General features: G+C 52.8%; 12 non-coding genes and 1 pseudogene across 12 annotated transcripts; all 13 read left to right on the top strand.

The window, feature by feature from the left end:
* The first annotated feature begins 810 nt into the window (after positions 1-810).
* On the top strand, positions 811-929 carry LOC126159485 (5S ribosomal RNA). Its single transcript, XR_007534345.1, has one exon. It is a non-coding gene; the product is annotated as a 5S ribosomal RNA (ribosomal RNA).
* An 845-nt stretch (positions 930-1,774) lies between these two features.
* Positions 1,775-1,893, top strand: LOC126159552 (5S ribosomal RNA). Its single transcript, XR_007534408.1, has one exon. It is a non-coding gene; the product is annotated as a 5S ribosomal RNA (ribosomal RNA).
* An 850-nt stretch (positions 1,894-2,743) lies between these two features.
* On the top strand, positions 2,744-2,862 carry LOC126159704 (5S ribosomal RNA). The gene has a single exon (XR_007534551.1). It is a non-coding gene; the product is annotated as a 5S ribosomal RNA (ribosomal RNA).
* Positions 2,863-3,697: 835 nt separating this feature from the next.
* Positions 3,698-3,816, top strand: LOC126159680 (5S ribosomal RNA). The gene has a single exon (XR_007534528.1). It is a non-coding gene; the product is annotated as a 5S ribosomal RNA (ribosomal RNA).
* Positions 3,817-4,657: 841 nt separating this feature from the next.
* Positions 4,658-4,776, top strand: LOC126159558 (5S ribosomal RNA). Its single transcript, XR_007534414.1, has one exon. It is a non-coding gene; the product is annotated as a 5S ribosomal RNA (ribosomal RNA).
* Positions 4,777-5,623: 847 nt separating this feature from the next.
* LOC126159703 (5S ribosomal RNA) lies at positions 5,624-5,742 on the top strand. Its single transcript, XR_007534550.1, has one exon. It is a non-coding gene; the product is annotated as a 5S ribosomal RNA (ribosomal RNA).
* Positions 5,743-6,576: 834 nt separating this feature from the next.
* On the top strand, positions 6,577-6,695 carry LOC126159679 (5S ribosomal RNA). The gene has a single exon (XR_007534527.1). It is a non-coding gene; the product is annotated as a 5S ribosomal RNA (ribosomal RNA).
* Positions 6,696-7,536: 841 nt separating this feature from the next.
* LOC126159557 (5S ribosomal RNA) lies at positions 7,537-7,655 on the top strand. Its single transcript, XR_007534413.1, has one exon. It is a non-coding gene; the product is annotated as a 5S ribosomal RNA (ribosomal RNA).
* Positions 7,656-8,502: 847 nt separating this feature from the next.
* LOC126159702 (5S ribosomal RNA) lies at positions 8,503-8,621 on the top strand. The gene has a single exon (XR_007534549.1). It is a non-coding gene; the product is annotated as a 5S ribosomal RNA (ribosomal RNA).
* An 834-nt stretch (positions 8,622-9,455) lies between these two features.
* Positions 9,456-9,574, top strand: LOC126159677 (5S ribosomal RNA). Its single transcript, XR_007534525.1, has one exon. It is a non-coding gene; the product is annotated as a 5S ribosomal RNA (ribosomal RNA).
* Positions 9,575-10,420: 846 nt separating this feature from the next.
* LOC126159551 (5S ribosomal RNA) lies at positions 10,421-10,539 on the top strand. The gene has a single exon (XR_007534407.1). It is a non-coding gene; the product is annotated as a 5S ribosomal RNA (ribosomal RNA).
* Positions 10,540-11,378: 839 nt separating this feature from the next.
* LOC126159763 (5S ribosomal RNA) lies at positions 11,379-11,496 on the top strand (annotated as a pseudogene).
* A 7,402-nt stretch (positions 11,497-18,898) lies between these two features.
* On the top strand, positions 18,899-19,017 carry LOC126159701 (5S ribosomal RNA). Its single transcript, XR_007534548.1, has one exon. It is a non-coding gene; the product is annotated as a 5S ribosomal RNA (ribosomal RNA).
* Positions 19,018-19,402: the final 385 nt, after the last annotated feature.

Here is a 19,402-nt window from a genome sequence, read left to right as displayed (position 1 = left end):
TCCCAAATTTCAAACTACCTTTCTGTTGTGACAAAGATGCTTCCTTAAGCCTTTTAAACTACTGTAATGGTACGAAAATGCAGTAATTAACTCAGTTTGAGGGAGAATGTGCTAACCAAGTTTGCCAAAAAGACTTTGAAAACGACAAAACAGTACGAATCGGCAGGTGATTTCTGAAATACGTCACCGCCTATTGTTGTGTAGGAGTGTAGAGTTCCAAATTTGATTTGTAACCACGAATTTATTCCTTAGTCGTCTCGTCTCGTCTCGTCCCGCAGACGTTTGTCGTGCTTGCGCTGTCATATGGACCACGACCCGAGCGGCAGCGAGCGGCAGTCGAGCAAAGTCGGGACAAGTCGGGACGGGGACAGGGACAGGGATAGGAATGGTGCGAATGCACTGCAAACTACGCAGACACCTGGTGTGAGGCGAGGCGAGGCGAGGCGTGGCGAGGCGAGGAAGCCCACATCGCTACCAGTGGGCCCTCCAGCACGACACTGCCACACCCCGCACAGGCCCTCCGCTGAACACCAGGGACAAGATGCGTCCTCCGCTAGTGTCGAAGGCTGCACGCGCCCAGCGAATGACAGGGGGTGCAACGAGCAGCAGTGCGTCTAACACCCGCGGCGGTGCGCCCGCCAATTCGGCCGTCACTCTGCTGGGACGCCGGGCGCGCCTCCCCGCGCCGTCCTCGAGGAACTGGCGGTTGCGGAAGGAAGCGCTTTCGTCAAATGCGGCCGAAAACTAACATTTTGTGTGTTGGGAGAAAAGCCGAACGCGAATTCTGCCGTGCTCCTACATTAGATGAGCGCCAACGGCCATACCATGATGAATACACTGGTTCTCGTCCGATCACCGAAGTTAAGCATCATCGGGCCCGGCTAGTACTTGGATGGGTGACCGCCTGGGAAACCCGGGTGCTGTTGGCTCCCTTCCTGTTTTTTTTTTTTTTGTTATGTCGCCATCCCAAATTTCAAACTACCTTTCTGTTGTGACAAAGATGCTTCCTTAAGCCTTTTAAACTACTGTAATGGTACGAAAATGCAGTAATTAACTCAGTTTGAGGGAGAATGTGCTAACCAAGTTTGCCAAAAAGACTTTGAAAACGACAAAACAGTACGAATCGGCAGGTGATTTCTGAAATACGTCACCGCCTATTGTTGTGTAGGAGTGTAGAGTTCCAAATTTGATTTGTAACCACGAATTTATTCCTTAGTCGTCTCGTCTCGTCTCGTCCCGCAGACGTTTGTCGTGCTTGCGCTGTCATATGGACCACGACCCGAGCGGCAGCGAGCGGCAGTCGAGCAAAGTCGGGACAAGTCGGGACGGGGACAGGGACAGGGATAGGAATGGTGCGAATGCACTGCAAACTACGCAGACACCTGGTGTGAGGCGAGGCGAGGCGAGGCGTGGCGAGGCGAGGAAGCCCACATCGCTACCAGTGGGCCCTCCAGCACGACACTGCCACACCCCGCACAGACCCTCCGCTGAACACCAGGGACAAGATGCGTCCTCCGCTAGTGTCGAAGGCTGCACGCGCCCAGCGAATGACAGGGGGTGCAACGAGCAGCAGTGCGTCTAACACACGCGGCGGTGCGCCCGCCAATTCGGCCGTCACTCTGCTGGGACGCCGGGCGTGCCTCCCCGCGCCGTCCTCGAGGAACTGGCGGTTGCGGAAGGAAGCGCTTTCGTCAAATGCGGCCGAAAACTAACATTTTGTGTGTTGGGAGAAAAGCCGAACGCGAATTCTGCCGTGCTCCTACATTAGATGAGCGCCAACGGCCATACCATGATGAATACACCGGTTCTCGTCCGATCACCGAAGTTAAGCATCATCGGGCTCGGCTAGTACTTGGATGGGTGACCGCCTGGGAAACCCGGGTGCTGTTGGCTCCCTTACTGTTTTTTTTTGTTATGTCGCCAGCCCAATTTTCAAACTACCTTTCTGTTGTGACAAAGATGCTTCCTTAAGCCTTTTAAACTACTGTAATGGAACGAAAATGCAGTAATTAACTCAGTTTGAGGGAGAATGTGCTAACCAAGTTTGCCAAGAAGACTTTGAAAACGACAAAACAGTACGAATCGGCAGGTGATTTCTGAAATACGTCACCGCCTATTGTTGTGTAGGAGTGTAGAGTTCCAAATTTGATTTGTAACCACGAATTTATTCCTTAGTCGTCTCGTCTCGTCTCGTCTCGTCTCGTCCCGCAGACGTTTGTCGTGCTTGCGCTGTCATATGGACCACGACCCGAGCGGCAGCGAGCGGCAGTCGAGCAAAGTCGGGACAAGTCGGGACGGGGACAGGGACAGGGATAGGAATGGTGCGAATGCACTGCAAACTACGCAGACACCTGGTGTGAGGCGAGGCGAGGCGAGGCGTGGCGAGGCGAGGAAGCCCACATCGCTACCAGTGGGCCCTCCAGCACGACACTGCCACACCCCGCACAGGCCCTCCGCTGAACACCAGGGACAAGATGCGTCCTCCGCTAGTGTCGAAGGCTGCACGCGCCCAGCGAATGACAGGGGGTGCAACGAGCAGCAGTGCGTCTAACACACGCGGCGGTGCGCCCGCCAATTCGGCCGTCACTCTGCTGGGACGCCGGGCGCGCCTCCCCGCGCCGTCCTCGAGGAACTGGCGGTTGCGGAAGGAAGCGCTTTCGTCAAATGCGGCCGAAAACTAACATTTTGTGTGTTGGGAGAAAAGCCGAACGCGAATTCTGCCGTGCTCCTACATTAGATGAGCGCCAACGGCCATACCATGATGAATACACTGGTTCTCGTCCGATCACCGAAGTTAAGCATCATCGGGCCCGGCCAGTACTTGGATGGGTGACCGCCTGGGAAACCCGGGTGCTGTTGGCTCCCTTACTGTTTTTTTTTTTTTGTTATGTCGCCATCCCAAATTCCAAACTACCTTTCTGTTGTGACAAAGATGCTTCCTTAAGCCTTTTAAACTACTGTAATGGTACGAAAACGCAGTAATTAACTCAGTTTGAGGGAGAATGTGCTAACCAAGTTTGCCAAAAAGACTTTGAAAACGACAAAACAGTACGAATCGGCAGGTGATTTCTGAAATACGTCACCGCCTATTGTTGTGTAGGAGTGTAGAGTTCCAAATTTGATTTGTAACCACGAATTTATTCCTTAGTCGTCTCGTCTCGTCTCGTCCCGCAGACGTTTGTCGTGCTTGCGCTGTCATATGGACTACGACCCGAGCGGCAGCGAGCGGCAGTCGAGCAAAGTTGGGACAAGTCGGGACGGGGACAGGGACAGGGATAGGAATGGTGCGAATGCACTGCAAACTTACGCAGACACCTGGTGTGAGGCGAGGCGAGGCGAGGCGAGGAAGCCCACATCGCTACCAGTGGGCCCTCCAGCACGACACTGCCACACCCCGCACAGGCCCTCCGCTGAACACCAGGGACAAGATGCGTCCTCCGCTAGTGTCGAAGGCTGCACGCGCCCAGCGAATGACAGGGGGTGCAACGAGCAGCAGTGCGTCTAACACACGCGGCGGTGCGCCCGCCAATTCGGCCGTCACTCTGCTGGGACGCCGGGCGCGTCTCCCCGCGCCGTCCTCGAGGAACTGGCGGTTGCGGAAGGAAGCGCTTTCGTCAAATGCGGCCGAAAACTAACATTTTGTGTGTTGGGAGAAAAGCCGAACGCGAATTCTGCCGTGCTCCTACATTAGATGAGCGCCAACGGCCATACCATGATGAATACACCGGTTCTTGTCCGATCACCGAAGTTAAGCATCATCGGGCCCGGCTAGTACTTGGATGGGTGACCGCCTGGGAAACCCGGGTGCTGTTGGCTCCCTTACTGTTTTTTTTTTGTTATGTCGCCAGCCCAATTTTCAAACTACCTTTCTGTTGTGACAAAGATGCTTCCTTAAGCCTTTTAAACTACTGTAATGGAACGAAAATGCAGTAATTAACTCAGTTTGAGGGAGAATGTGCTAACCAAGTTTGCCAAGAAGACTTTGAAAACGACAAAACAGTACGAATCGGCAGGTGATTTCTGAAATACGTCACCGCCTATTGTTGTGTAGGAGTGTAGAGTTCCAAATTTGATTTGTAACCACGAATTTATTCCTTAGTCGTCTCGTCTCGTCTCGTCCCGCAGACGTTTGTCGTGCTTGCGCTGTCATATGGACCACGACCCGAGCGGCAGCGAGCGGCAGTCGAGCAAAGTCGGGACAAGTCGGGACGGGGACAGGGACAGGGATAGGAATGGTGCGAATGCACTGCAAACTACGCAGACACCTGGTGTGAGGCGAGGCGAGGCGAGGCGTGGCGAGGCGAGGAAGCCCACATCGCTACCAGTGGGCCCTCCAGCACGACACTGCCACACCCCGCACAGGCCCTCCGCTGAACACCAGGGACAAGATGCGTCCTCCGCTAGTGTCGAAGGCTGCACGCGCCCAGCGAATGACAGGGGGTGCAACGAGCAGCAGTGCGTCTAACACACGCGGCGGTGCGCCCGCCAATTCGGCCGTCACTCTGCTGGGACGCCGGGCGTGCCTCCCCGCGCCGTCCTCGAGGAACTGGCGGTTGCGGAAGGAAGCGCTTTCGTCAAATGCGGCCGAAAACTAACATTTTGTGTGTTGGGAGAAAAGCCGAACGCGAATTCTGCCGTGCTCCTACATTAGATGAGCGCCAACGGCCATACCATGATGAATACACCGGTTCTCGTCCGATCACCGAAGTTAAGCATCATCGGGCTCGGCTAGTACTTGGATGGGAGACCGCCTGGGAAACCCGGGTGCTGTTGGCTCCCTTACTGTTTTTTTTTTTGTTATGTCGCCAGCCCAATTTTCAAACTACCTTTCTGTTGTGACAAAGATGCTTCCTTAAGCCTTTTAAACTACTGTAATGGAACGAAAATGCAGTAATTAACTCAGTTTGAGGGAGAATGTGCTAACCAAGTTTGCCAAGAAGACTTTGAAAACGACAAAACACTACGAATCGGCAGGTGATTTCTGAAATACGTCACCGCCTATTGTTGTGTAGGTGTGTTGAGTTCCAAATTTGATTTGTAACCACGAACTTATTCCTTAGTCGTCTCGTCTCGTCTCGTCTCGTCCCGCAGACGTTTGTCGTGCTTGCGCTGTCATATGGACCACGACCCGAGCGGCAGCGAGCGGCAGTCGAGCAAAGTCGGGACAAGTCGGGACGGGGACAGGGACAGGGATAGGAATGGTGCGAATGCACTGCAAACTACGCAGACACCTGGTGTGAGGCGAGGCGAGGCGAGGCGTGGCGAGGCGAGGAAGCCCACATCGCTACCAGTGGGCCCTCCAGCACGACACTGCCACACCCCGCACAGGCCCTCCGCTGAACACCAGGGACAAGATGCGTCCTCCGCTAGTGTCGAAGGCTGCACGCGCCCAGCGAATGACAGGGGGTGCAACGAGCAGCAGTGCGTCTAACACACGCGGCGGTGCGCCCGCCAATTCGGCCGTCACTCTGCTGGGACGCCGGGCGCGCCTCCCCGCGCCGTCCTCGAGGAACTGGCGGTTGCGGAAGGAAGCGCTTTCGTCAAATGCGGCCGAAAACTAACATTTTGTGTGTTGGGAGAAAAGCCGAACGCGAATTCTGCCGTGCTCCTACATTAGATGAGCGCCAACGGCCATACCATGATGAATACACTGGTTCTCGTCCGATCACCGAAGTTAAGCATCATCGGGCCCGGCCAGTACTTGGATGGGTGACCGCCTGGGAAACCCGGGTGCTGTTGGCTCCCTTACTGTTTTTTTTTTTTGTTATGTCGCCATCCCAAATTTCAAACTACCTTTCTGTTGTGACAAAGATGCTTCCTTAAGCCTTTTAAACTACTGTAATGGTACGAAAATGCAGTAATTAACTCAGTTTGAGGGAGAATGTGCTAACCAAGTTTGCCAAAAAGACTTTGAAAACGACAAAACAGTACGAATCGGCAGGTGATTTCTGAAATACGTCACCGCCTATTGTTGTGTAGGAGTGTAGAGTTCCAAATTTGATTTGTAACCACGAATTTATTCCTTAGTCGTCTCGTCTCGTCTCGTCCCGCAGACGTTTGTCGTGCTTGCGCTGTCATATGGACTACGACCCGAGCGGCAGCGAGCGGCAGTCGAGCAAAGTTGGGACAAGTCGGGACGGGGACAGGGACAGGGATAGGAATGGTGCGAATGCACTGCAAACTTACGCAGACACCTGGTGTGAGGCGAGGCGAGGCGAGGCGAGGAAGCCCACATCGCTACCAGTGGGCCCTCCAGCACGACACTGCCACACCCCGCACAGGCCCTCCGCTGAACACCAGGGACAAGATGCGTCCTCCGCTAGTGTCGAAGGCTGCACGCGCCCAGCGAATGACAGGGGGTGCAACGAGCAGCAGTGCGTCTAACACACGCGGCGGTGCGCCCGCCAATTCGGCCGTCACTCTGCTGGGACGCCGGGCGCGTCTCCCCGCGCCGTCCTCGAGGAACTGGCGGTTGCGGAAGGAAGCGCTTTCGTCAAATGCGGCCGAAAACTAACATTTTGTGTGTTGGGAGAAAAGCCGAACGCGAATTCTGCCGTGCTCCTACATTAGATGAGCGCCAACGGCCATACCATGATGAATACACCGGTTCTTGTCCGATCACCGAAGTTAAGCATCATCGGGCCCGGCTAGTACTTGGATGGGTGACCGCCTGGGAAACCCGGGTGCTGTTGGCTCCCTTACTGTTTTTTTTTTGTTATGTCGCCAGCCCAATTTTCAAACTACCTTTCTGTTGTGACAAAGATGCTTCCTTAAGCCTTTTAAACTACTGTAATGGAACGAAAATGCAGTAATTAACTCAGTTTGAGGGAGAATGTGCTAACCAAGTTTGCCAAGAAGACTTTGAAAACGACAAAACAGTACGAATCGGCAGGTGATTTCTGAAATACGTCACCGCCTATTGTTGTGTAGGAGTGTAGAGTTCCAAATTTGATTTGTAACCACGAATTTATTCCTTAGTCGTCTCGTCTCGTCTCGTCCCGCAGACGTTTGTCGTGCTTGCGCTGTCATATGGACCACGACCCGAGCGGCAGCGAGCGGCAGTCGAGCAAAGTCGGGACAAGTCGGGACGGGGACAGGGACAGGGATAGGAATGGTGCGAATGCACTGCAAACTACGCAGACACCTGGTGTGAGGCGAGGCGAGGCGAGGCGTGGCGAGGCGAGGAAGCCCACATCGCTACCAGTGGGCCCTCCAGCACGACACTGCCACACCCCGCACAGGCCCTCCGCTGAACACCAGGGACAAGATGCGTCCTCCGCTAGTGTCGAAGGCTGCACGCGCCCAGCGAATGACAGGGGGTGCAACGAGCAGCAGTGCGTCTAACACACGCGGCGGTGCGCCCGCCAATTCGGCCGTCACTCTGCTGGGACGCCGGGCGTGCCTCCCCGCGCCGTCCTCGAGGAACTGGCGGTTGCGGAAGGAAGCGCTTTCGTCAAATGCGGCCGAAAACTAACATTTTGTGTGTTGGGAGAAAAGCCGAACGCGAATTCTGCCGTGCTCCTACATTAGATGAGCGCCAACGGCCATACCATGATGAATACACCGGTTCTCGTCCGATCACCGAAGTTAAGCATCATCGGGCTCGGCTAGTACTTGGATGGGAGACCGCCTGGGAAACCCGGGTGCTGTTGGCTCCCTTACTGTTTTTTTTTTTGTTATGTCGCCAGCCCAATTTTCAAACTACCTTTCTGTTGTGACAAAGATGCTTCCTTAAGCCTTTTAAACTACTGTAATGGAACGAAAATGCAGTAATTAACTCAGTTTGAGGGAGAATGTGCTAACCAAGTTTGCCAAGAAGACTTTGAAAACGACAAAACACTACGAATCGGCAGGTGATTTCTGAAATACGTCACCGCCTATTGTTGTGTAGGTGTGTTGAGTTCCAAATTTGATTTGTAACCACGAACTTATTCCTTAGTCGTCTCGTCTCGTCTCGTCTCGTCCCGCAGACGTTTGTCGTGCTTGCGCTGTCATATGGACCACGACCCGAGCGGCAGCGAGCGGCAGTCGAGCAAAGTCGGGACAAGTCGGGACGGGGACAGGGACAGGGATAGGAATGGTGCGAATGCACTGCAAACTACGCAGACACCTGGTGTGAGGCGAGGCGAGGCGAGGCGTGGCGAGGCGAGGAAGCCCACATCGCTACCAGTGGGCCCTCCAGCACGACACTGCCACACCCCGCACAGGCCCTCCGCTGAACACCAGGGACAAGATGCGTCCTCCGCTAGTGTCGAAGGCTGCACGCGCCCAGCGAATGACAGGGGGTGCAACGAGCAGCAGTGCGTCTAACACACGCGGCGGTGCGCCCGCCAATTCGGCCGTCACTCTGCTGGGACGCCGGGCGCGCCTCCCCGCGCCGTCCTCGAGGAACTGGCGGTTGCGGAAGGAAGCGCTTTCGTCAAATGCGGCCGAAAACTAACATTTTGTGTGTTGGGAGAAAAGCCGAACGCGAATTCTGCCGTGCTCCTACATTAGATGAGCGCCAACGGCCATACCATGATGAATACACTGGTTCTCGTCCGATCACCGAAGTTAAGCATCATCGGGCCCGGCCAGTACTTGGATGGGTGACCGCCTGGGAAACCCGGGTGCTGTTGGCTCCCTTACTGTTTTTTTTTTTTGTTATGTCGCCATCCCAAATTTCAAACTACCTTTCTGTTGTGACAAAGATGCTTCCTTAAGCCTTTTAAACTACTGTAATGGTACGAAAATGCAGTAATTAACTCAGTTTGAGGGAGAATGTGCTAACCAAGTTTGCCAAAAAGACTTTGAAAACGACAAAACAGTACGAATCGGCAGGTGATTTCTGAAATACGTCACCGCCTATTGTTGTGTAGGAGTGTAGAGTTCCAAATTTGATTTGTAACCACGAATTTATTCCTTAGTCGTCTCGTCTCGTCTCGTCCCGCAGACGTTTGTCGTGCTTGCGCTGTCATATGGACTACGACCCGAGCGGCAGCGAGCGGCAGTCGAGCAAAGTCGGGACAAGTCGGGACGGGGACAGGGACAGGGATAGGAATGGTGCGAATGCACTGCAAACTTACGCAGACACCTGGTGTGAGGCGAGGCGAGGCGAGGCGAGGAAGCCCACATCGCTACCAGTGGGCCCTCCAGCACGACACTGCCACACCCCGCACAGGCCCTCCGCTGAACACCAGGGACAAGATGCGTCCTCCGCTAGTGTCGAAGGCTGCACGCGCCCAGCGAATGACAGGGGGTGCAACGAGCAGCAGTGCGTCTAACACACGCGGCGGTGCGCCCGCCAATTCGGCCGTCACTCTGCTGGGACGCCGGGCGCGTCTCCCCGCGCCGTCCTCGAGGAACTGGCGGTTGCGGAAGGAAGCGCTTTCGTCAAATGCGGCCGAAAACTAACATTTTGTGTGTTGGGAGAAAAGCCGAACGCGAATTCTGCCGTGCTCCTACATTAGATGAGCGCCAACGGCCATACCATGATGAATACACCGGTTCTTGTCCGATCACCGAAGTTAAGCATCATCGGGCCCGGCTAGTACTTGGATGGGTGACCGCCTGGGAAACCCGGGTGCTGTTGGCTCCCTTACTGTTTTTTTTTTGTTATGTCGCCAGCCCAATTTTCAAACTACCTTTCTGTTGTGACAAAGATGCTTCCTTAAGCCTTTTAAACTACTGTAATGGAACGAAAATGCAGTAATTAACTCAGTTTGAGGGAGAATGTGCTAACCAAGTTTGCCAAGAAGACTTTGAAAACGACAAAACAGTACGAATCGGCAGGTGATTTCTGAAATACGTCACCGCCTATTGTTGTGTAGGTGTGTTGAGTTCCAAATTTGATTTGTAACCACGAACTTATTCCTTAGTCGTCTCGTCTCGTCTCGTTTCGTCCCGCAGACGTTTGTCGTGCTTGCGCTGTCATATGGACCACGACCCGAGCGGCAGCGAGCGGCAGTCGAGCAAAGTCGGGACAAGTCGGGACGGGGACAGGGACAGGGATAGGAATGGTGCGAATGCACTGCAAACTACGCAGACACCTGGTGTGAGGCGAGGCGAGGCGAGGCGTGGCGAGGCGAGGAAGCCCACATCGCTACCAGTGGGCCCTCCAGCACGACACTGCCACACCCCGCACAGGCCCTCCGCTGAACACCAGGGACAAGATGCGTCCTCCGCTAGTGTCGAAGGCTGCACGCGCCCAGCGAATGACAGGGGGTGCAACGAGCAGCAGTGCGTCTAACACACGCGGCGGTGCGCCCGCCAATTCGGCCGTCACTCTGCTGGGACGCCGGGCGTGCCTCCCCGCGCCGTCCTCGAGGAACTGGCGGTTGCGGAAGGAAGCGCTTTCGTCAAATGCGGCCGAAAACTAACATTTTGTGTGTTGGGAGAAAAGCCGAACGCGAATTCTGCCGTGCTCCTACATTAGATGAGCGCCAACGGCCATACCATGATGAATACACCGGTTCTCGTCCGATCACCGAAGTTAAGCATCATCGGGCTCGGCTAGTACTTGGATGGGTGACCGCCTGGGAAACCCGGGTGCTGTTGGCTCCCTTCCTTTTCTTTTTTTTTGTTATGTCGCCAGCCCAATTTTCAAACTACCTTTCTGTTGTGACAAAGATGCTTCCTTAAGCCTTTTAAACTACTGTACTGGTACGAAAATGCAGTAATTAACTCAGTTTGAGGGAGAATGTGCTAACCAAGTTTGCCAAGAAGACTTTGAAAACGACAAAACAGTACGAATCGGCAGGTGATTTCTGAAATACGTCACCGCCTATTGTTGTGTAGGAGTGTAGAGTTCCAAATTTGATTTGTAACCACGAATTTATTCCTTAGTCGTCTCGTCTCGTCTCGTCTCGTCTCGTCCCGCAGACGTTTGTCGTGCTTGCGCTGTCATATGGACCACGACCCGAGCGGCAGCGAGCGGCAGTCGAGCAAAGTCGGGACAAGTCGGGACGGGGACAGGGACAGGGATAGGAATGGTGCGAATGCACTGCAAACTACGCAGACACCTGGTGTGAGGCGAGGCGAAGCGAGGAAGCCCACATCGCTACCAGTGGCGCCCTCCAGCACGATACTGCCACACCCCGCACAGGCCCTCCGCTGAACACCAGGGACAAGATGCGTCCTCCGCTAGTGTCGAAGGCTGCACGCGCCCAGCGAATGACAGGGGGTGCAACGAGCAGCAGTGCGTCTCACACACGCGGCGGTGCGCCCGCCAATTCGGCCGTCGCTCTGCTGGGACACCGGGCGCGCCTCCCCGCGCCGTCCTCGAGGAACTGGCGGTTGCGGAAGGAAGCGCTTTCGTCAAATGCGGCCGAAAACTAACATTTTGTGTGTTGGGAGAAAAGCCGAACGCGAATTCTGCCGTGCTCCTACATTAGATGAGCGCCAACGGCCATACCATGATGAATACACCGGTTCTCGTCCGATCACCGAAGTTAAGCATCATCGGGCCCGGCTAGTACTTGGCTGGCTGCCCGCCTGGCAACACCTCGGTGCCGAGCGAGCAGTTCTTCCGTGTGCGACTTGGCCGGCGGCGCCTCGCGTGTCGTCTGCTTCCTCTGCCTCGTGGCTTGTGTTTATACCTGACTGTAAGTAATGGAAATGATATACGATGATAGTGAGGAAAGACAGAATAACGTACAATGTGAGTTTGATCGATCTGTTGATAAACCATCGGCATTCGAAATTCACCGTTGGATATTAGAGGACTTGATGTTAAGGCATGATGACGTTCTTGGCATACAGTTTGATACGTTCCTTAATTCGGTGTTTTTGAAATTGAGATCTCCTGATATGTGTGATACTGTTGTGTCTGTCAATGACGGCGTGCGTACATTTCGACATCTTGACGGTAAAATTAGTAATGTGACTGTGTCGCACGCCGGCTTTGGCGTTAGGCAAATTCGTATCTTTAACTTGCCTTTTGAAATACGGAATGATACTATTTCACGTTATTTGCGTCCGTACGGTACCGTTTTGTCAGTGATTAAGGAACAGTGGTCCTCCGCATATTTGTTTCAAGTCGAAAACGGTGTGCGGAGTGTGAAAATGGTTGTCAGACAACACATTCCGTCCTTTATTCTGGTTAACGGCCACCGTGCGTTTGTGACTTATAGTGGACAGCCTCAAACTTGTTCATTTTGTAGTGGCGTTGGTCATTACCGGCAGGACTGTCCTAAACGTAAACGGCCTGCTCAATTACCGATCGATGACGGTTTGCGCGGGGACAGCTTTGCCTCTGTCGCTGCTACGGTCTTAGGTACAGCCCCCCCCGCACCCGCGCGCCGCGTGGCCGATGCTAACCTAGCTGACGCCGCGGTTGCCATGGATGTGTCCACTCCCGATTGTGACCTTGCTTCTGTGTCTGCTGTTTCCGCGCCTGCTACGGCTACCGTGCAGGCTGACGAAAGTTTGTCTTTACCACGTGTTTCACTTGCGTCTGTGTCCGACCCCATGCCCGCGTCGGCGACTGATGTAGTGTCGGAACCTGTTTCGCAGCCTGTTACGGTATCGGAATCTTTTGATACGTTGCCTGCCTCAGTTGACATAGCTGCCGGTGCTCCTGTTCACACTGCTGTTGTGGAATCGCGGGAAATTTTTGTGGCTCCGAAACCGCGGCGTGATGAACTTCCGTCTCGCAGTTCTAGTAGGCAACGTGCTCGTAGTGTTGGTCGGTCGCCCTCCTCTGACAGGGGGTCTACACGACAGTACCGCAGTCCGTCTCCAGTTGACTGTTCGCCCGCCGCTTCCCGGCAGTCGCGGGTTGGTCGGCAGGACTCACAACAGCGTGTCGCGCGTCGGGACTCACGTGCAGACCGCGAGCGGCGGCCGTCTCCGGCTTCCGGCTGCGGGCGTCAGACACAGCAATCACAATCACAACAGCTTGCCGCTTCTCGCCCTTCGCTGCCCGACGATCTCAGCGTTGCCGATCAGAAGCGTGATGTCGCTGTTCGACATTTACGCACCGTTTTAAGTCAGCAGCCCACTGGTGACGGTTCCGTTGTGCCGACCGACACAGCTTCGGCTGTGGCGACGCCGCCATTGCCGACGAAACGGAAGGCTGAAGACACCCACCAGCGTCGGGTTTGTCCTTCTGCCCTTGAGCGTGTGCCGACCTCTTCTTCCGACGTGGAGATGCCCGTCGTTGATCCTTTGTCGGCAGCCTCCGGTGGCACAGATTCTGGGACCGCGTCCACCCCCACTTCCGTCCCCCCCACTGACTGGGCGGCGGATGTGGAAGGTGGTGCGGAGACTTAGTGATTTCTTTGTTGTCCCTTAATCCAGTTGACGGGAATTACACCCGTCTTTTTCGAGAACTTTTTATCCTTTTTGGTGGCTGAAATTCCGTCAATGTCTGCTGTCTGTTTTTTATGAGGAGTTTTTTGTGCTTGTGTCTTTTAATTGTGTATGGCGCCTGAGCGTTGTTCGTGGAATATTTTAACTATCACTGTTATTCTCTGTTGTTCCCTCTTCCAGTCGACGGGAATCAATTCAGTCTTTTTAGAGAAAATTTTATCCTTTTTGGTGGCTGAAATTCCGTCCATGTTTGCTGTTTGTTTTTAAATGAGGAGCGTTTTGTGTTTGTGTATTTTAATTGTGTATGGAGCCTGAGCGTTGTTCGTGGAATATTTTAACTATCAATGTCAACAAGTTGAGTAACCCGCACAAGTTGTCGGCTTTGCTCACTTTTTTACATGACTCCCACTGTCATGTGGCATTTTTACAGGAAGTTACGCGTCAGGCTCTGTTGTTTTTACTTGACGCTTCTGATTTTACTGTCGTTGATAATATAATGTCCGACGAACAGACTGGTACTGCTATCTTAATCCGTCCTGAATTCGATGTTAGCAATATTGAAATATTGCCAAATGGCCGCGCTATAGCATGTACCGTCAATGGTCTTGCCTTTGTCAATGTGTATGCTCATGCCGGTGACAAGCCAGCGCGGAATAAATTTTATGGTCAGGATCTCTGTCCACTTCTCCATCGTAATCATACTGACTTAGTGATCGGTGGTGATTTTAATGCTGTGATTGATGGTCGAGATCAGGAGCCGCGTCCTAACTGGTGCCAGGAATTACGTACGTTGGTTGACAGTTTTCGGCTCCGCGACACGTGGCGTGTGCTGCATCCGGACAAGACGCATTTCACCCACTTTTACGCCACCGGTCACAGTCGCTTGGACAGGATCTATGTGTCTTCGCCGCTCGCCGCCCACGTCCGGAAGGCGGACGTGTTGCCGGTTATTTTTTCAGACCATTGCGGTTACATGTGTCAACTCTTCTTGCCGCGTGCGCGCCCTACTCGGCGCCCCACTATTTGGAAATTTAACTGTAGCCTTTTGGACGATGCCAGTCTAACGTCTCAATTTACTGCGTTGTGGCGCAAGCTCTTGCGTGGTAAGGGAGATGGCGGCAGTACTATCGGGTGGTGGGTGGCGGTCGCCAAGCCGGCTATTCGGCGTTTTTTAATCGATTTTAGCCACGATGCGGCGCATTGGCGTCGGTCGACGGCACGTTTTTACCAGGATTGTTTAAAGGATATTGCTCAGCGAGTCGCGACGTCACCTGAGTTGCTTCCGGTTTTTAATCAATTCAAAGCCAAGCTCCTCGATGTTCTACGTCGGAAGGGTGTTGGGACTATCGCGCGGAGCCAACCGGTGGGTGACGTGGAAGGGGAGCCGCTCTCTCTCTACCACCTGAGCAGGGAGCGCCGGCGGCGCGAGCGGTTGGCCATCCGTAAATGGGTCCAGCGAGATGGCACGTCCACATCCGATGGTGCGGCCATTGAGCGAGAAGTTCACGCGCACTTTGAGACGCTCTTTCGACAGGTTGACGTCGACGCCGGGGCGCTGCGCGATTTTTTGCAGAGGGTCCCACGTGTGTTAACACGACAAGATAGAGCCAGTTTAAATGAACCTTTTACCCTTGATGACTTAGATACAGCTGTGAAACGGAGTCCTCGGGGCCGGTCCCCTGGACTGGACGGGATTCCCGCGGAATTTTATTTAAAATTTTTCAGTCTTTTAAGTGATGTTTTAATTGCCATTATGAATGAGGTCCATAACGGCGTTGCTATTCCTGCGGAATTTTCAGAAGGGCGCATTGCCCTCGTTCCGAAATCGACCGCCACACCAAATCTCGACAATGTCCGTCCTATAACCTTGCTGAACGCCGACTATAAAATTATAGCGCGGTGTATCACGCACAGGTTGACGGACGTTATGCCAAAGGTGGTGAGTGACCATCAGACTTGCGCTGTCAGGGACCGTAACATATTCGATGCTGTTCTGGCGTACCGGGATTGTATCGGATATGTAAAAAGTCACAGGCTCCGGACGGCTGCGATAATGCTGGTCGACTTCAAAAACGCTTTCGATCGGATTAGTCACACCTATCTGCGGCAGGTCTTGGTCGGTTTCGGATTTGGTCCTAAACTGACGACGATGGTGTATAATATTTTAAGGAATGCCACGTCACGGGTTGTAATAAACGGAATTCCCAGTCGTGTTATACCTATTAGCCGCTCAGTTCGCCAGGGCTGCCCCTTGTCTATGTCGCTCTTCGCTTTGGCTTTGGATCCGCTCCTCCGCTGTATCGCCCAGGAATGCCGGGGCATTCGCATTGGTGGCGATCAGCTGATCTGTAGAGCGTATGCCGACGACCTCGGCGTGTTCCTTGATCAGCCAGAGGACATTAACAGGCTGCATGGTGTTTTACAGCGATTTGAGAGGGCGACGGGGGCTATCGTGAATCCTCGGAAGACTGTTTTGCTCCCTCTTACACCTCGCCTGCGTACTGCTCGCGGCGACTGGTTTTGTGTCAAGCAACGACAGACAGTGCTCGGTGTCATTCTGACCGACAATCTGCAGCGTATGGAAGCTCTGAATTGGCGGTCCACGCTGTATAAGGTTAGGGCCGTTGCGAAACTGTATGCCTCTCGGAATTTGGCGCTCCGTCAACGGGTGGCCCTTATTAACACGCAGATTTTGGCCAAAGCGTGGTATCTGGCACAAGTCCTACCTGTGCCGAAACAACTGGAACGGGCCCTTCAACAGGCGGTCTATTGGTTGCTATGGAAGGGTGACATTTTTAAGGTCTCCCTGGCAACCTGTACCTTGAGTCTGGCGGAGGGGGGGCTGGGTTTCGTTGACTTTCGCAACAAGTGTGCGGCGCTCTTCGTAAAGCGGACTACCGTGGTGCTTGACAAGGGGCCGTGCAGTCCGACGGCTGCCTTGTTCCGTGCGTACCGCCCGCCATCGGTGATTGCTCCGGTCTCGATCAGTCATATTCCGTCCACGTTGAACTTCGTACGCCGGTATTATGTGTATAACAGCTATCTGGTGCTCGGCGATGTCCGTGCGTGCAATGTCGGTGACATTATTCGCGCTCTTCGGGGATCGCCGAGCAGGAATAAATGGGAGTATCGGCTACCTCAGCACGACTGGCGGATGGTGTGGCGGAACCTCGCCACCGCCGTTATTCCTGCTGACGTTCACGGAACATGGTATAAAGTGGTCAACCGCACAATTCCGACTAATGCTAAGCTGCACTCTATCGGTCTGCTTCCTTCGGGTGTCTGTGATTCGTGTCCTGAGGAGGACACTATCGAACACCGATTCGAGTGTCGGAAATTCCGTGTTGTTTGGGACATTGCGTGTGACATGGTGCGTCTAATCAACAGAGTGGACAGGCGGCAGGTGACAGCTTTGGACGCCATCGTGCCTCAGTGTGTAGCGTATCCGGCCACCAAACGGAATGCTACTCTTTGGATTTTGGGACACACGGTTTATTGTATTTTCGCCCTGAAATTGACTGATGCCGTCGACTTTCTGTCTTACCTGTGGGCGGAACATCATTTGACCCTTGGTCGACAGGCTTATTCCTCGATTTTTGCCAATTTTTTGCATGTCGCCTTGGCCCATGCATTCACTAAATTGTCACTTTCCTGATACGACTCTATACCCAATCATGACATTTTTCTTTTTCCTATCTGATACTACTGCCAATATTCCTGTTGGCGTTTATGACGAACCCTTGCTTACCACCGGTCTTCCTTTCTTGGGTAATGATTTTCTGGCTTGGTAAAGTTGTGTTTCTAATGGACCGTACATTAACGAAACCGTACACATGACCTACATTTATGTGAATGGCGCTTTGTCCGTCAAAAGTTCTTTTAGGTTTGCTTTACTTTCTGTTCCTCCTTTCTTTCTTTCTTGTTATTTGTTCCTTTCTCGCGGCGACTGAGGGGGCCGAGTCGCGGTGATCATTTTATCACAGTTGGTGTGTGTCTGAATGTGGGACTCTTTCCTATTGCTATGCGTCGACGTTTGTTTTATTCTCCATGTACCATCCGTCGGCCGTTAGCGGAGACATGTTTTCTTTCGGACTTTCTTTTATTTGCGGTGGATTTCCTTTTTTTTGGTGGATGCCGCGTGACTGTTGCTTTGACGGGTTGTCATTGTTGTAGATCACTGTCGATGCCAGTTTCCACGGCGTCCAGTAGCCACTTTTGTTTCTATTATTTGGCATGCAGTCTGGAAGACGGATTACCTTGCGTTTCTTTTCTTATCTTGGCGGATGCATATTCCTTTCTGATATTTGTAGTGGAAACCCACAGCATATATTCACGCCAGCACACCTCGCCGATGAAGGCAACTTTTGGAGGGCGTAAATCAGGAGCTCTTGATAAGTCAACAGCACCTTTATAGCTCGAGAAAAAAAAAGGAAAAAAGAAAAAAAAAAAAAAAAAAAGGGTGCTGTTGGATCCCTTCCTGTTTTTTTTTTTTTTTTTTTTTTTTTTTTTTTGTTATGTCGACATCCAAAAAAAATCAAAAAAAAAAAAAAAAAAAAGGTGCTGTTGGCTCCCTTCCCGTTTTTTTTTTTAGTTATGTCGCCAGCCCAATTTTCAAACTACCTTTCTGTTGAAAAAAAAAAAAAAAAAGGTGCTGTTGGCTCTATCTCATTTTTTCATTTTTACGTCGCTACACCTAAAAAAAAAGAAAAAAAAAAAAAAAAAAAAAAAAAAAAAAAAAAAAAAAAAAAGGTGCTGTTGGCTCCCTTACTGTTTTTTTTTTTGTTATGTCGCCAGCCCAATTTTCAAACTACCTTTCTGTTGTGACAAAGATGCTTCCTTAAGCCTTTTAAACTACTGTAATGGAACGAAAATGCAGTAATTAACTCAGTTTGAGGGAGAATGTGCTAACCAAGTTTGCCAAGAAGACTTTGAAAACGACAAAACACTACGAATCGGCAGGTGATTTCTGAAATACGTCACCGCCTATTGTTGTGTAGGTGTGTTGAGTTCCAAATTTGATTTGTAACCACGAACTTATTCCTTAGTCGTCTCGTCTCGTCTCGTCTCGTCCCGCAGACGTTTGTCGTGCTTGCGCTGTCATATGGACCACGACCCGAGCGGCAGCGAGCGGCAGTCGAGCAAAGTCGGGACAAGTCGGGACGGGGACAGGGACAGGGATAGGAATGGTGCGAATGCACTGCAAACTACGCAGACACCTGGTGTGAGGCGAGGCGAGGCGAGGCGTGGCGAGGCGAGGAAGCCCACATCGCTACCAGTGGGCCCTCCAGCACGACACTGCCACACCCCGCACAGGCCCTCCGCTGAACACCAGGGACAAGATGCGTCCTCCGCTAGTGTCGAAGGCTGCACGCGCCCAGCGAATGACAGGGGGTGCAACGAGCAGCAGTGCGTCTAACACACGCGGCGGTGCGCCCGCCAATTCGGCCGTCACTCTGCTGGGACGCCGGGCGCGCCTCCCCGCGCCGTCCTCGAGGAACTGGCGGTTGCGGAAGGAAGCGCTTTCGTCAAATGCGGCCGAAAACTAACATTTTGTGTGTTGGGAGAAAAGCCGAATGCGAATTCTGCCGTGCTCCTACATTAGATGAGCGCCAACGGCCATACCATGATGAATACACTGGTTCTCGTCCGATCACCGAAGTTAAGCATCATCGGGCCCGGCCAGTACTTGGATGGGTGACCGCCTGGGAAACCCGGGTGCTGTTGGCTCCCTTACTGTTTTTTTTTTTTGTTATGTCGCCATCCCAAATTTCAAACTACCTTTCTGTTGTGACAAAGATGCTTCCTTAAGCCTTTTAAACTACTGTAATGGTACGAAAATGCAGTAATTAACTCAGTTTGAGGGAGAATGTGCTAACCAAGTTTGCCAAAAAGACTTTGAAAACGACAAAACAGTACGAATCGGCAGGTGATTTCTGAAATACGTCACCGCCTATTGTTGTGTAGGAGTGTAGAGTTCCAAATTTGATTTGTAACCACGAATTTATTCCTTAGTCGTCTCGTCTCGTCTCGTCCCGCAGACGTTTGTCGTGCTTGCGCTGTCATATGGACTACGACCCGAGCGGCAGCGAGCGGCAGTCGAGCAAAGTCGGGA

The sequence above is a fragment of the Schistocerca cancellata genome, unplaced genomic scaffold (assembly GCF_023864275.1).
Source record: "Schistocerca cancellata isolate TAMUIC-IGC-003103 unplaced genomic scaffold, iqSchCanc2.1 HiC_scaffold_1144, whole genome shotgun sequence".
Classification (NCBI taxonomy): domain Eukaryota; kingdom Metazoa; phylum Arthropoda; class Insecta; order Orthoptera; family Acrididae; genus Schistocerca; species Schistocerca cancellata.
The sequence above is the reverse complement of the archived record's forward strand: the minus strand, read 5'-3'. Positions and strand labels throughout refer to the sequence as shown.